Source organism: Mustela nigripes, chromosome 1, assembly GCF_022355385.1.
Source record: "Mustela nigripes isolate SB6536 chromosome 1, MUSNIG.SB6536, whole genome shotgun sequence".
In the NCBI taxonomy this organism is placed as follows: Eukaryota; Metazoa; Chordata; class Mammalia; order Carnivora; family Mustelidae; genus Mustela; species Mustela nigripes.
Genome location: NC_081557.1, coordinates 258,321,295 through 258,338,965, shown reverse-complemented (window position 1 = coordinate 258,338,965; position 17,671 = coordinate 258,321,295). Strand labels below are relative to the sequence as shown.

At 35.2% G+C, this 17,671-nt stretch overlaps 1 pseudogene; it reads left to right on the top strand.

Moving 5' to 3' along the window:
* Nucleotides 1-3,018: 3,018 nt before the first annotated feature.
* LOC132002239 (UDP-glucuronosyltransferase 2B31-like) overlaps nt 3,019-17,671 on the top strand; it is a 21,336-nt pseudogene continuing 6,683 nt past the window's right edge.

Here is a 17,671-nt window from a genome sequence, read left to right as displayed (position 1 = left end):
AACAGAATGGGAGAAGATATTCGCAAGGACATATCAGATAAAGGGCTAGTATCCAATATCTATAAAGAGCTTAGCAAACTCAACACCCAAAGAACAAAGAATCCAATCAAGAAATGGGCAGAGGACATGAACAGACATTTTTGCAAAGAAGACATCCAGATGGCCAACAACACATGAGAAAATGCTCTGTGTCACTCGGCATCAGGGAAATACAAAAGCTGGACATATCACAATCCCACATTTTAAGATTTTAAGATATACTACAAACTATACTAATCAAAACAGCATGGTACTGGCAGAAAAACAGAAACAAAAATAAGCGGAACAGAATATAGAGTCAGATAGAAACCTACACTTATATGGTCAATTAATCTAAAAGGAAGGAAGACTATGTGATCCAGAAAAGACAGTCCTTTCAATTAATGGTGCTGAAAAAAAACTGCACAGATACATGTAAAAGAATAAAACTGAACCACATTCTTATACCATACACAAAAATAAGCTCAAAATGGATTGAAGACCTAAATGTGTGACATGAAATGATAAAGCTCCTAAAAGGAAATAAAGGCAGCAATTTCTCTGACATTGTTTGCAGTGACATTCTTCTCGAATGTCTCCTCAAGCAAGGGAATCAAAAGCCAAAATAAACGATTGGGACTATACCAAAATAAGTTTTTGCACAGGGTAGAAAAGCATCAGCAAACCAAATAAGCAAGTAACAGAATGAGAGACAATATCTACAAATGACATATCCAATAAGGAGCTAATATCCAAAATATGTAAAGAACTTATACAATGCAACTCAAAGAAATGAAATAATCCCATTAAAAAATGGGCAAAGGACCTGAATGGACATTTCTCAAAGAAGACAAATAGAGGAAGGGATGCCTGGCTGGCTGTCAGTAAAGCATGCAGCTCTTGATCTCAGGGTCATGAGTTCAAGCCCCACATTGGGCATGGAACCTTCTTCAGAGGAGGAAGGAGGAGGAGAAGAAGGAAGAGAAGGAGGAGGAAGAGGAGGAAAGAAGAAGAAGGAGAAGAGAAGGAGGAGGAGAAATAAAGGGGAGAACATAAAAAAACTCCACGTACTTTTAATGTGCTATGTATTATATACTGTATTATTACAATAAAGCTAGAGAAAAAGAAAAAAATATATATGACCCAGTAATTCCACCACTGGGCATTTACTTAAAGAAAACAAAGGCACTAATTCAAAAAGATATATGCACCCTATGTTTACTGTAGCATGATTTGCCATAGCCAGCATATGGAAGCAACCCAAGTGTCCATTAACAAATCAATGGATAAAGAAGATGTATTATATGTAGACAATGCAATATTATTCCACAGTAAAAAAAAAAATAATGTTATCTTACCATTTGTGATAACATGGACAAAGAACATGCTAAGAGAAGTACGTCAGAGGGAGAAAGACAAATATCATATGATACCATTTATATATGAAACCAAAAAAGAAGAGGAAGAAGAAGAAGAAGAAGAAGAAGAAGAGGAAGAAGGAGAAGAAGAAGAGGAAGAAGAAGGAGAAGAAAGAAGAAGAAGAAGAAGAGGAGGAGGAGGAGGAGGAGGAAGAAGAACAAAAGCAGAAAGACTCATTAATACAGAGAACTGAAGGTTGCTTAAAAAAAAAAAAAAAGGCGGGGGAAGCCTCAGTAGCTCAGTGGGTTAAAGTCTCTGCCCTCCGCTAAGGTCATGATCCCAGGGTTCTGGGATGAAGCACCTCATCAGGCTCTCTGCTCAGCAGGGAGTCGGCTTCCTCCTCTCTCTGCCTACCTCTCTGCCTGCTTGTGATCTCTGTCAAATAAATAAATAAAATTAAAAAAAAAAAAACTAAACAAGAGAGGAAATGCAAAATGGGTAAGGAGAGTGGGAGATACAGGCTGCCAGTTATTAAATAAATGTCAGGAGGATAAAAGGTATAACATAAGGAATATAGTCAAAGTTATTGTAATAGTTGTGTACTGACAAATGGAATCTACACTTGTGAGAATAACATAGCAGATAGACTTGCTGAGTCACTATGTTGTAGCCTGAGACTAATGTAACATTGTGTGTTAACTATGCTTTAAAAAAAGTAATAAAAGAAGATTTTTACAAAGCCCTCACCCCCCCATACACACAGTTCATGAGGTGTTGGATGTGTTAAATAATCCTGTGGTGCAAACTTTTCAAAGTATGTAAATTAAGCAAGTCAGCATGTTGTACACCTTAAATATGCACAATGTTGTATCAATAATATCTCAATAAACTCAGAAAATAAGTTTTTAATGTAAGAAATTGTGCTAAATAAGGGAGCCAGTCACAAAAGACAATATGACGTATAATTTCACTTGTATGAAATACACAGAACAGACAATAAATATGACAAAAAGTAGATAAAATGTTGACTAGAGCTGGGAGATGCAGAAAATGCAGTTTCATTAGAGGGTAAAAGTTCCCATTTCGGATGATAAAAGTGTTCTAAAATTGATCATCATGGTGGTTACACAATTCTGTGAATATAATGTAAACCACTGAATTGTACATTTAAAATCTGACACTTGTATAGCATATGAATTACATGTCAACCAAATTTTTATGAACAAAACAAAACAAAAATCTCTTGAACCATCATATCCAAGAAATAATATTCACCTGTAAAATAACTTTAATTCTTCTGTTAATGGGACTGCAGACACTGACCTCTCATCACTGTCACTAGTTCTTTCAAAATATATTACAAAAGACAGATAACTTGCACATGTTAGGTCATTGGCTCTTAGTCAGATGATAGAACTTATAAGGATCAAACAGATATTAAACACTTGTGTATAGAAATGAAATCATCTGCCTTTGACGTTTTCCTTATGCCATCCAAATAATCTGACTATTCATATAATGTGTTTACTTTGAAATGTAAGAGTTATACTTTAACTTACTGATTGATTTCTCCTTGACTTTACATACAAGCAGTGGGACAAGGAAACAAGAATTTGCAAAGAAGCATTGCATTCCACCAGGATGTCTACACAGTGGATTTCCATTTTGCTGCTGCTACAGCTGAGTTGTTACCTCAAATCTGGGAGTTGTGGCCCACAGAATATAGCCACTAGATCAATATAAAGACAATCCTGGATGAATTTGTCCAGAGAGGTCACGAAGTGACTGTTCTGACATCTGCAGCTTCCATTCTTATTAATCCAAACATATCACCTGCTATCAAGTATGAGATTTTCCCTGCATCCATACTTAAAGATGATTTTAAGTCATTTAGTCAGATGATTTTAATCCCATTTAGTCAGAAAAATGCTCGATATGTGGATATATAACTTGCCAAGAGATAGATTTTGGACATATTTTTCACAAATGCAAGAAATTTTGTGGAAATTTGCTGAATCTATTCAAAAGCTCTGTGAAGATGTAGTTTTGAACAGGAAGCTAATGACCAAACTACAAGAATCGAGGTTTGATGTCATTCTTGCAGACACCATTGGACCCTGTGGTGAGCTGCTGGCTGAGCTACTTAGAATACCTTTAGTGCACAGTCTTCGCTTCTCTCCTGGCTATGCATTTGAAAAGCAAAGTGGAGGACTTTCTTTCCCTCCATCCTATGTGCCTGTGATTTTGTCAGAATTAAGTGATCAAATGACATTCATGGAGAGAGTAAAAAATATGATATATGTGCTTGATTTTGACTTTTGGTTCCAAACTTATAATGAGAAGAGTTGGGATCAGTTTTACAGTGAAGTACTAGGTAAGTCATGTTTCTAATTGGTAGCATGAAGTCTTAATTCCTAGTGCACAGGAAGGTGAGTTTGTATTAAGTCAGAGGAATTTGTCTTTTATAAATGAAATGATGAAAGGATAATATAAAATGATCTTCCAGTCTCACAAATATTATGGAAAGACATATATGACAGGACCAGTTCCAACTATGTCATCCATTATTGAGTACATTACACTCCAGGAATTCAATAACCACAAATTAAAGCACTAAGGATTTCTTGAAGCAATTACATATCTATTCATTGTGTGTTTGTAATACTTAAATTTTTTTTTACTTTTTTTCTGGATGAAGTGTTTTAAACTTCCTTTGTTATTTATTAAATACAAGTTGAAAATAGTACTTTTGATATGCTTTACTTTTTAGAATAATTTTAATACTTTTTTTTTTTTAAGATTTTATTTATTTATTTGAGAGAGAGACAGGGAGAGAGAGCATGAGTGAGGAGAAGGGCAGAGAGAGAAGCAGACTCCCCGTGGAGCTGGGAGCCCGATGCGGGACTCGATCCCGGGACTCCGAGATCATGACCTAAGCCGAAGGCAGTTGTCCAACCAACTGAGCCACCCAGGCGTCCCTAGAATAATTTTAAATGACAGCATATGGAGTCAAGATTTCCCAGATAACCCTTGCCCCCATACATGCATAAGGTTCCCCATTATCAGCATCCCCACCGGAGTGGTACATTTGTTACAACTGATGAACCTACATGGACGCATTATTATCCATCCAAAGTCTATAATTTATAGTGGAGTTCACTTTTGGTGGTGTATATTCTATAGGTTTTAGCAAATTTATAATGATATGTATACACCACTATTATATCAGAGTAGTTTCACTGCCTTAAAAATCCTCTCTGCTGTGCCTATTTCCTACATATCCATTTTACTTTACTTTTCCATTTAAAAAAAAAAAAAAGACATTAGAGGGGTTCCTGGGTGGCTCAGTTGTTTAAGCGTCTGCTTCCAGCTCAGGTCATGATCCCAGGGTCCTTGAATTGAACCCTGAATTGGGCTCTCTCTCAGCAGGGAGCCTGTTCCTCCCTCTTGCTCTGCCTGCCTCTTCCCCTGCTTCTGCTCTCTCTCTCTCTGTCAAATAGATAAAATAGTTTTTAAAAAAGACATTAGAAATTTCACTATCTTGTGAAGTGTGTAAACCTGGTGATTCACAGACCTGTACCCCTGGGGATAAAAATATATGTTTATAAAAAATAAAAAATTAATAAAAAAAAAGAAAAAGAAAAAAAAATTTAAAAATAAAAAAAAAGAAATTTCACTATCTTGATGAAAGCAGAGATGTTAATTTAAAAGTCACATTTTTCTCGTACAACTGTCTATAGAGTATTGAGGATATTATTTCCACTTGTTTCCCTTTTTTAATTTAAAAATAAAAATGTTTTGTCATATTACCTCAAAGATTCCTTCATAACTGGAAGAAATATTGGCTCTATCCCAGACTCAGGAACCTGTAGTAAGAAGTTTCTAATGATCACAAATTCTTTCACCAGGGCTTATAAATCACGTTTTAAAGGTCTAAAATCTTATTGAAGGGTGAACATCCACATTAATAGTTCACATTTTTTGAAAACTATGCTACTCCATTAAAGAAAAAAATGAGTCAAAATTAATAGTGCACATATCTATTTCCACACTTGATGAAAATATTCCAGCTGTTATTTGCAAATATTATTCAATACAGAGATATTATTATGCTTCTAATGTGAACTAAGGGCAATGATAAGTACAAGGAACCAAGTCATACTTTCAAAACTTCATAGTTTTCTTGGAAAATCTAGGATCTAGGGAATAACTTGCTAAATTATAGAAATGAGACTGAGTACTCTAAAGAAGGTGTTTCCATTGCTTAATTGATTGGGGAGCTCAAATAATTGTTTACATTTGCATCTGTTACTTTTGCAGCATTTCAAAGGAAATAAATGTATGCTTAATTTGATAGTGGCTTAGGTTTAATAGTTGTTTATTATTGTGAATGTACTACTGTGATGTTAGAAATGAGACTTACACATTGTCTTTCATATATACATAGGAACAACATATGTAAGTATGTAAATATATATTTGCATCATTATACTGTTTGTATCATATATGTGTTCTATTATCAAACTACAAATACTTTTAAACATTTCAATAAATTATTCCAAATTCCTTTCAGAAAATATCCTAGTATATTCACAATGCATTACTCTCATTTCCTCAACCTGTTGCTTGTTGTAGGGTGTTTTTTACTTATTTATTTATTTACTTTTATTTTTCTACCAAGTTTTAATATTTTTTATTAACATATAATGTATTATTTGCCAGAGGGTTACAGGTCTGAATCGTCAGTCTTACACACTTCACAGAACTCAACATAGCATATACCCTCCCCAATGTCCATAACCCAGCCACCCTATCCCTACCTCTCCACCCACCAGCATCCCTCAGTTTGTTTCATGAGATTAAAAGTCTCTTATGGTTTTTCTCCCTCCTGATTCGATCTTGTTTCATTTTTTTCATCACTACCCCCACAAACCCCCACCTTTTCTCTCAAAATCCTCATATCAGAGATGTCACATGATTATTATCTTTCTCTGATTGATTTATTTTGCTTAGTATACTACCTTCTAGTTCCATACTGTCATTGCAAATGGCAAGATTTTGATTTTTTTGATGGCTGGATAGTATTCCATTGCATATATATATATATACATATATATATATATGTATACACACACACACACACACACACACACACACACATGCATACACCACATCTTCTTTACCCATTCAACTCTCTGCAAAAGTTTTTTATCTTGATAAATTCCCAATAGTTCATTTACCCCCTTGTGTTCCTTGCCTCTGGTGATGTTTCTAGGAAGAAGTTGCTGTGGCTGAGGTCAAAGAGATTGCTGCTCATGTTCTCCTCAAGGACTTTGATGGATTCCTTTCTCACATTGAGGTCTTTCACCAATTTGGAGTCTATTTATGTGTGTGGTGTAAGGAAATGACCCATTTTCATTCTTCTAAATGTGGCTGTCCAATTTTCCCAACACCATTTGTTGACGAGGCTGTCTTTTTCCATTGGGCATTCTTTCCTGATTTGTCAAAGATGAGTTGACCATAGAGTTGAGGGTCTATTTCTGGGCTCTCTATTCTGTTTCATTGATCTATGTGGCTGTTTTTGTGCCAGTACCATGCTGTCTTGATGATGACAGCTTTGAAATAGAGCTTGAAGTCTGGAATTGTTATGCCACCAACTTTGATGTTCTTTTTCAACACTTCTCTGGCTATTTGGAGACTTTTCTGGTTTCATAAAGATTTTAGGATTATTTGTTTCATTTTTTTGGGAAAAAAATTGATGGTATTTTGATAGGGATTGCATTAAATGTGCAATTACTTTAGGTATCATAGACATTTTCACAATATTTGTTCTTACAATCCATGAGCATGGACGTTTTTCCATTTCTTTGTGTCTTCCTTTATTTCTTTCATGAGTACTTTATAGTTTTCTGAGTACAGGTTTTTTGCCTCTTTGGTTAGGTTTATTCCTAGGTATCTTGTGTTTTTGGGTGCAATTGTAAATGAGATTGACTCCTTAATTTCTCTTTCTTCTGTCTTGTTTTTGGTGTATAAAAATGCAACTGATTTCTGTGCATTGATTTTATATCCTGACATCAAGTTTTAATTTCCATTTAAATTCCAGTATAGTTAACAGAGTGTTATATTAGTTTCAGTGTACAATATAGATATTTAACAATTCTGTACATCACTCTGTGCTCATCTGAAGTGTCCTCCTTAATCCCTCATCACCTATTGAACCCATCCACTTACCCACAGTGCCTCTAGTAATACAGCTTTTTCTTTATAATGAAGAGTCTATTTCTTTGGTGGCCTCTCTCTCTTTTTTCGTCTTTGGCTTTTTTGTTTGGATTCTTAAATTCTACATATAAGTAAAATCATATGATATTTGTCTTTCTCTAATTGACTTATTTTACTTAGCATAATAGTCTCTAGCTACATCCATGTCATTGCAAATTGTGAGATTTCATTTTTTTAAGAATATTTTATTTCTGTATTTGAGAGAGAGAGAGGGAAAAAGAGAGAAAGAGAATCTGAAGTATATTCCACACTGAGCACAGAACCACAGTTGGGGCTCCATCCCACGACCACTAGATCAGGACCTGAGCCAAAACCAAGAGTTGGCTGCTTAACCAACTGAGCCAGCTGGGGGCCCTAAGCTCTCATTCCTTTTTTATGGCTGAATAATATTCATTATATAAATATGCCACTTCTTTAGTCATTCATCAGCTGATGAACACTTAAGCTGTTTCCATAATTTGGTTATTGTAGATAATGCTGCCATATACATTGACCCCAATGTTTATGTATCCCTTTGAATAAGTATTTTTGTATGCTTTGGGCAAATACCTAGTAGTGCAATTGATGAATCATAAGGTACTTCTATTTTTAACTTTTTGAGAAACCTCCACTCCTGTTTCTTGTAGCTTTGATTTTAGCCATTCTGAAAGATGTGAGGTGATATCTCATTGGAGTTTTGATTTGCATTTCCCTGATGATGAGTGGTGTTGAGCATCTTTTCATGTGTCTTTTGGCCCAGTGTATGCCTTCTTTGGAGAAATGTGTGTTCGTGTCTTCCATCCTTTTTTTAAATTGGATTATTTGGTTTTGGGGTATTGAGTTGTATAAGTTCTTTATATATTTTGGATACTAACTCTTTCTTTAGGGTTTTCTATAATATCATGTCATCTGCAAATAGTGAAAGTTTTGCTTATTCCTTACCAATTTGAATGGATTTTCTTTCTTTTTGTTGTCTGATTGCAATAGCCAGAACATATAGTACTAAATTTAAAAAAATTACCAAAAGGCAGGGACTATCCATTTAACTTATGAACTGCCTTGCAAAATAAACAATTATCCACTATATATATATATATATATATATATATCTATATGATATATATCTCTCATATATATTATGTATATATATATATATATATATATATATATATATATATATAGTAGTATATTATTTTCTGATATATAGAAAACACCTGGAGTATTTGGGTGTTTGTGAACTACTTTTTGGTTACTGATATAGGTTCTCTTTATGCTAATGTTCACTTAATATCTAAAGTTACTTGAACATTTGCATAACAAATATGTATTAACCAATGTAAACCATCATCCAGTTTATGCAGATTGCTAGGGAATTCTAAAATCAATCTATTTTGGTACTGGGAATGGAAATTGCTTGGGTATAGAACTCATTATAATCCATGCTATCAATGTTTTATCACTGAAGTGTTAACAATCGGTTAAATAAAATGTAGCATCATCACAGTTTGGGACATTTTTCAACAGCGGCACTTTTATTTCTGAAGTTCCAATAGGCTCTTCTTTGTAACATTTAAAGAATTTCCAAACCAAGAAATAGTAATAATAATCTGGATTCATGTAAAAAATTACCTTTTTCTTGGAGGTAGTGCTAATAATTAGTAATGTAAAAGAAATTATAGGTACTAAGAGAAGTTATTTATATTAATAAGTTACTGGTAAGCAGAAATATTTATTTCTCACAAACAACAGATTGCATACTTAGCTTTTTTGTATATCAAAAGATGTAAAACTCTAATAAAATAACATATGGAACAAGTGGATATACATGAACTCCCTCCTGTAACACTTCAAATGAAATAAATAGGTAATATTACATTGGAAGATGATAGCAATTGTAATAGATAAAAGAAAACAAATGTGTAGATCTTAGTAATTTCCAAGTTGTTTGCTCTAGAATTATAATAACTACCTAAAAATTTCTTAAATACTTATATTTCTCACTGTTAAATTCATTTGTCTATTCTCTATGTGTGAAACATCATGATTACATTCATACCTGATTGAATATAAACATAAGTAAAGAATGTGGGTATTTTATTATACCAGCATTTTGGTAGTCTCATTTTTAATATATTTGTCCTGTTACTTATTAGTCAGTGAAAGGGGTCTAATTAGATTTTCTCTTAATTTCTTTAAAATTATAATATGCTATAACTGCAGTTTCAACTCATGAAATAGGGATTTTCTTAAACAGGTTCTATGGAGATTTACTGGCAAAGAACCAGACAACTTAGGGCCAAATACTCAACTGTATGAGTGGATCCCCTAGAATGACCTTCTTGGTAAGAATATGGAAAACCTTGAATTAAAAGTAATGCTAAAAAAAAAGTGATAAGAGTTCCCAAAAGCAAATTGATTGAACATTCATTATTGAAAAATTCAAAAACAAGACTTAACTTCTTTACAGTTATTTTGCCATGCTAGGGGGGGGAAATGATCTATACAGGATGTTATTATACACAGTCACATTCCTTATGACTAGAATCAAAGTATCTTTATTTCATGTGTAATTACTTCTCAAGGGTAATTTTCTGATTTTTAATTTAAATGCAAATAGCCAACATAGAGTGCATCATTTGTTTCCGTTGTACTGTTCAATAATTTATCAATTGCATGTAACACCCAGTGCTCATCACATCAAGTGACCTCCTTAATGTCCATCACCCAATTACCCTATCCCTCAGCACCTCTCCTCCAGCAACCCTTGGTTTGCTCCTTATAGGGGCAAAGTAGAGCAAACCATAGTTTTGTCTCCCTGTATGGTTTCTTTCCATTCTGTTTTCCCTCCTTCTCCTATATTCCTCTGTGCTGTTTCTTATATTCCACATATGGGTGAAAGCATAAGATTATTGTCTTTCTCTCATTGATTTATTTCATTCAGCATAATACCCTCCATCCCTGTCAATATAAATGGTAAGTATTCAACCTTTCTGATGTCTAATATTCCATTACATAAATATACCACATTATCTTTATCCACTCATCTGTCCGTGGATATCTAAGTTCTTTCTACAGGTTGGCTATTGTGGACATTGCTGCTATAAACACTGCTATAAACACTGGGGTTGATAGAAGTGCTCCTTCAGGTCAATACATTTGTATCTTTGAGGTAAATACCTAGAAATGCAATTGCTGGGTCATAAGGTAGCTTTGTTTATAACATCTTGAGGATCCTCCATCATATTTTCCAGAGTGACTGCACCAGCTTGCTTTCCCACCAACAGTGTAGGAGGGTTCCCCTTTCTACACATCCTCACCAACATTTGTTGTCTCCTGTCTTGTTAATTTTAGCCATTCTGACTGTTGTAATGTGGTATCTCACTATGGTTTTGGCTTGTATTTCCCTGATGCCAAGGGATGTTGAGCATTTTTCATGTGCTTGTTGGCTATTTTTATGTCTACTTTGTAGAAATGTCTATTCATGTCTTCTGCCCATTTCTTGAGTGGATTATTTGTTTTTTGAGTGTTGATGTTGGTAAGTTCTTTATAGATCTTGTATATCAGCCCATTATCTAATATGTCATTTACAAATATCTTCTCCCATTCTGTAGGTTGCCTTTTAATTTTCTTGACTCTTTCCTCTGCTGTGCAGAAACTATTTATCTTGAAGTTCATTTTTGCTTTGTTTCCCTTGCCTTTGGAGACATGTCTAGCAAGAAGGTGCTCTGGCTGAGGTGAAGAGGTTGCGACCTGTGTTCTCTAGAATTTTGGTGGATTCCTGTCTCACAGTTAGGTTGTTCATCCATTTTGAGTTTATCTTTATGCATAGTGTAGGAAATAGTCCAGTTTCATTCTTCTACATGTGACTGTCCAATTTTCCTAGCACAATCGATTGAAGAGACTGTCCTTTTTTCATTGCATATTCTTTCCTGCTTTGTCAAAGATTAATGGTCCATAAAGTTGAGGGTTCATTTTTGGGTTCTTGTCCATTGATCTTCTTTTCCATTGATCCAAGTATCTATTTTTGTGCCAATACCACACTGTCTTGATGATTACAGTTTTGTAAATAGAGCTTGAAGCCAAGAATTGTGATGCCACCAACTTTGGTTTTCTTTTTCAATATTCCTTTTTTCTACATTCCTTTCAACATTCCTCTCTAAATGTTTCTTTTTCAACATTTGGGGTCTTTTCTGGAACCATACAAATTTTAGGATTATCTGTACCAGTTCTTTGAAAAATTTTGGTGGTATTTTGATTGAGATTGCACTGAATGTGTAGATTGTTCTGGGTACCATAGACTTTTTAATAATATTTATTCTTCCAATCCATAAGCATGGAATTTTTTTTCATTTTTTAGTGTCCTCTTCAAATTCCTTCACAAATCTTCTGTAATTTTTAGAGTACAGATCCTTTACTTCTTTGGTTAGGTTTATTCCAATGTATCTTATGGTTTGGGGTGCAATTTTAAATAGGATAGACTCCTCAATTTCTCTTTCTTCTGTCTCATTATTAGTGTAGAGAAATGCAACTGATCTCTGTGCATTGATTTTAATTCCTGCCATGTGACTGAATTCCTTTATCAGTTCTAGCAGTTTGGGGGTAGAGTGTTTGGGGTTTTCCATTTAAGGTATCATGTCTTCAGCAAAGAGTGAGAGTCTGACTTCTTCTTTGCCAATTTGAATGCATTTTATTTCCTTTTGTTATCTGACTGCTGGGGCTAAGACTTCCAGTACTATGTTGAAAACAAAAATGGTGGGAGTGGGCATCCCTGTCATATTGCTGACCTTAGAGGAAAAGCTCTGTTTTCCCCCCATTGAGAATGATATTCACAGTGGGATTTTCATAGATGCTTTTATGTTATTGAGATAGGTTTCCTCTCTGCTGACACTCTGGAGAGTTTTAATCAAGAAACATACTGCATTTAGTCAAATGTTTTTCTGCATCCATAGAGAAGGACATATATGGTTCTTGCCCTTTCTTTTATTAATGTGATGTATTACATTGATTGGTTTGTGAGTGCAAAACCCAGGAGTTTTGCACTCTTGCAGCCCAGGAATAAATCTCATATCATTGTGGTGAATAATCCTTTTAATGCACTGTTGGATCTTATTGGCTACTATCTTGGTGAGATATTTTGCATCCATGTTCATCAGGTGTATTGCTCTGTAATTCTCCTTTTTGGTGGGGCCTTTGGTTTGGAGATCAAGGTAACACTGGCCTCATAAAATGAGTTCAGAAGTTTTCCTTCCATTTCTATTTTTTGAAACAGCTTCAGAAGAATAGGTATTATTCTTCTTTAAATGTTTGGTAGAATTCCAATGGGAAGCCATCGGCTCTTGTCTCTTGTTGGTTGGGAGATTTCTTACTCCTTCAGTTTCCTTCCCAGTTATCAGTGTGTTCACATTTTCTATTTCTTCTTGTTTCAGTTTTAGTAGGTTGTATGTTTCCAGAAATGCAGCCATTTCTTCCAGATTGCCTAATTTGTTGGCATATAGTTGCTCATTATATGTACTTAAAATTATTTGTATTTTCTTGGTGTTGATCATGATCTCTCCTCTTTCATTCAAGATTTTATTAATTTGGGTCCTTTATCTTTCTTTTTGATAATGTGGCTAGGGATTTATTGATGTAATTAACTCTTTGAAAGAAAAAGCTTCTAGTTTCATTGATCTGCTCTACTCTTTTGGTTTCTATTTCATTGATTTGTGCCCTAATCATTATTATTTTTTCTTCTGCTTGGTGTAAGCTTTATTTGCTATTCTTCCTCCAGCTTCTTTAGTTTTAAAGTTAGCTTGTGTACTTGAGACTTTTCTAATTTTTTTTTGAAAAAGACTTCCATTGCTATGTACTTCCCTCTTAGGCCCGCCTTTGCTGCAGCCTAAAGGTTTTGAACAGTTGTTTTTTCTTCTCATTGGTTTCCATGCAACTTTATAATTCTTCTTTAATATCCTGGTCAACCATTCATTCTTTAGTAGACTGCTCTTTTACCTTCAAATGTTTGAGTTCCTTCCAAACATCTTGTAATTGAGTTCAAGTTCAAAGCATCATGCCCTGAAAATATGCCAGGGATAATCCCAATCTTCTGATATGGGTTGAAAAACAATTTGTGACACTGTGTGTGATTTATTCTGGAGAATGTTCCATATGCACTTGAGAAGAATGTGTATTCTGTTGGTTTAGAAGGAATGCTCTGTATATATCTTTGAAGTCCATCTCATCCACTGTGTCATCCAAAGCCCTTGTTTTCTTGTTGATCTTCACTTAGATGTCCATTACAGTGAGTGGAAAATTGAAATTCCCTATTATTGTATTACTATCAAGGTGTTACTTTAATTTGATTATTAATATACATAGATAAATCACTGCTCGCAAGTTAGAAGCATACATATTTATAATTGTTAGATCTTTTTGTTGGAAAACCCCTTTAATTATGATATAGTGTTTTTCCTCATCACTTTCTACAGACTTTGGTTTAAAATCTGATTTTTCTGATATGAGGATTGCCACCCCAGCTTTCTATTGTTGCCCTTTAGCATGAAAAATGGTTTTCCACCCCTTCACTTTCAACCTGGAAGTGTCTTTGAGTCTAAAATGTGTCTCTTGCAGACAGCATATCAATGCACCTTGCTTTTTTTTAATGTAATCTGATACCCCGTGTCTTTCAGTTAGTCCATTTAGCCCATTTACATTCAGAATAACTATTGAAAGATATGACTTTAGTGCTATTGTACTAACTTTAAAGTCACTGATTCTGTAGGTTGTCTCTGCTCCTTTCTGGTCTATGTTACTTTTGGACATTCTCTTCACTTAAAGGATCTCCTTCAATATTACTTTTAGAGCTGGTTTAGTGATCAGAAATTCTTTCAGTTTCTGTTTGTCCTGAAAGCCTTCGCTCTCTCCTATTTTGAATGACAGCCTTGCTGGATAAAGTATTCTTGGTTTCCTATTTTTCTTATTTAGCACTCTAAATATATCATGCCAGTCTTTTCTGGCTTGCCAGGTCTCTTGGATAGGTCTCTGCAAATCTAATGTCTCTACTTTTGTAGGTTATGGACGTCTTGTCCCAAGCTGCTTTCAGGATTTTCTTTTTGTCTCTGAGATTTGCAAGTTTCATTGTTATGTGTCAAGGTGTTGATCTATTTTTATTGATTTTCAGGGTGATTCTCTGTGCCTCCTGGACTTGAATGCCTGTTTCCTTCCTCAGATTAGGGAAATTATCAGCCATGATTTGCTCAAATATGCCTCATGTACCTTTCTTCCTCTTCCTCTCAGACCCCCAAAACTCTAATATAACTTTATTTATGGGATCACTGATTTATCAAATTTCCCCCTTACCTAACTCTGGTTCCATTAATTGTTTTTCTTGCTTTTCTCTGGCTTCCTTCCTTCCTTTCCATTATCTTGTCTCTCTGTCACTGACTGTCTCTCTACTTCCTCATTTACCTTAGCTGTAAGAGCATCCATTTTAGATAGAATCTCAGTTAAAGTATTCTTAATTTAAGCCTGATTAGATTTTATTTTTGCATTAAGAGATTCTCTAGTGTGTTTTATGCTTTTTTCAAGCACACTTAGTAACTTTATAATCATTATCTTAATTTCCAGCTCTGGCATTTTACTTATATCCATTTTGCTTATATCTGTGATGGAGAGGATCACCTATGGTTCTTTCTTTTGTTGTTATTTCTTCCTTCTAGTCATTTTACCCAGAGAAGAATGGAAGAATGAGACAACAAAATAAAAAATATCAACCATGATTCAAATGAAACACACACTAGAAAAATCTAAACAGGTCAGAAATTTAAAAAGAAAAGGAAATAAAAAATGTGGGGAGAGAGATTATAATCTTCCACATAGACAAAACATGGTGATCCGCTCGGTTCTGGGTGTATTTTCATCTGTTACAAGACACTAAATCCCAAAACTGTAAAGAAAGCAAAACTCATATAAACAAAAATAAAATTACAACAGTGAAAGGAAGCTAAAAATGAAGAATGAATCTATAAAATGTAAATTCAGAAATGAAAGTTAAAAAATACTTAAAAACAAAGAATTGATAAAATAAGAAATCAGTTGCGGAGCCTGGGTGGCTCAGTGTCTCAGCCACTTATGCTATTGCCTTTGGTTCAGCTCATGATCTCCAGGTTTTGAGATCGAGTTCTGCATCTGGTTCCCTCCTCAGCATGGAAACTGTTTCTCTCTCTCTTTCCCTCTGTGATTCTCCCCTGCTCATTCTCTCTCTCACACACATATAAACAATATGTTTAAAAAAAAATAAAATAAGAAACCAGTTGAAAAAGAAAAAAAAGAATAAAAGAACAAGAGATTTTAAACTGAAAGTAAAATGACTCTTGAGAAAAACTATTGTCTCCCAGTGCTGGAGTTTTATAGTCCTCTGTGCTCCAAAAACTGGGTGTTCCCTGTGGTTTCTGCTGGTCTTCCATGGGAAGGGTCAGCGGCACTGATTCTCAGGTGTCTTTGCCTGGGCAGATTTGCACAACACCTTGCCAGGAGCTGGGCTCAGTGTAAGCTTTCTGATTGCTCTATGTGACTTTTATTCACTGAAGACCCTCTGTGCCTCTTTGGAGGATGAAAATAAAAATGGCTGCATGCCAGTCTCCAGCCCTAGAGCTGAAAGATCACAGCCCCTTCTCTTCAGCAAGTCTTCAGGGATAAGCAGTTTTCAGGTCTGTGTGTGCCAAACTGCAGACTTGTGTGGTGTGCATCCACACTGATCCTCTGAGTGGAAGGTGGAGGGTCACCATGTTTCTGCCCTTGGTGGTCCCCAACTCTAGAAAATGGTCACTCGATCACGGTACAGTTTGCTGTTTATGGCAAACCGAGCTGGCAGCCCCATACCTATCTCACTGAACATAAACTGGTTTCTCTGCTCTAATGGATTGGGAATTCTGCAGCTCAGGCACCCCTGTTCTTTCTGTGACCCCAGGGATCCTGCGACCACACTGTCCCACCTAAGATTCTGCCCCACTTTGCCACCTGAGCACCTTTTAGGCAAGGACATCTCTCCCTGGAACAGACTTCTAAAGAGTATGAATTTGCTCTTCAGGGCAAATCACTTTCTGGTAGCCAACTTATGGACGCTCCGTCTCCCTACCATTTATCTTCCGAATATACCCTCAGAATCATTTTTCTGCACCTCCCACCTTGCAAAAAGTGCCCACTTTTTATTTGTAGAACTTCAGCAAATCTGTTCTTACATGTCAAGTTGAATTCATAGATGGTTTGAAACCAAACCAGAGAATGGTTTGATAGTTATCTGGCTAAATTCAGGGACAAGATGAAATGAGGTCCCTTACCCTTCCACCATCTTGCCTCTCCCAATAAATTTTTAGTAACGAAATGGATCATCACTTTGTCTCCTAATTCTACCACTTTATTCCTATCTTTTCTCATTCTGAATGGGTATTCAGTGGTAATGAAAAATTATCAGTGACTCTACACTTTCTCCAGGAAAACACCATAATCTTTTTCATGAAGTCATAATACATTTCATGATAAAGTGCAGTCTTTCTTTCCCTTGACTTGAACAACCACTATCATACTTCCTGTTGCCTTGACACTCTACATGTTAGACTCAGTGACTTTACTGTTTGAGACTATGTTCTATGTTTTAATATGCCACCTCCTTTTCTTTTCTTTTCTTCTTTTTTTTTTTTTGAACATGCTATTCTTTATCCAGAATTTTCCCTTTCAATCTATCTGTACAGCCATCTTATAACCATTTTTCAAGTTACAACTACTACACCATTTACTTCTCCAGCAGATTTTTGCTCTTCTTGCTCTGGGATCTAAAAGACATTTTAATGATATTTCATAAGTATTGTACTATGTGCCTATGTGTTGCTAAACTCTATTTTTTCCTAAGAATTATAATTACTAATGTGCTGAGATTCACCCAATCCTAGGTCACCCAAAAACCAAAGCCTTTGTAACTCATGGTGGAACCAATGGCATCTATGAGACGATCAACGATGGGATTCCAATGGTGGGCATTCCCTTGTTTGCGGATCAACCTGAT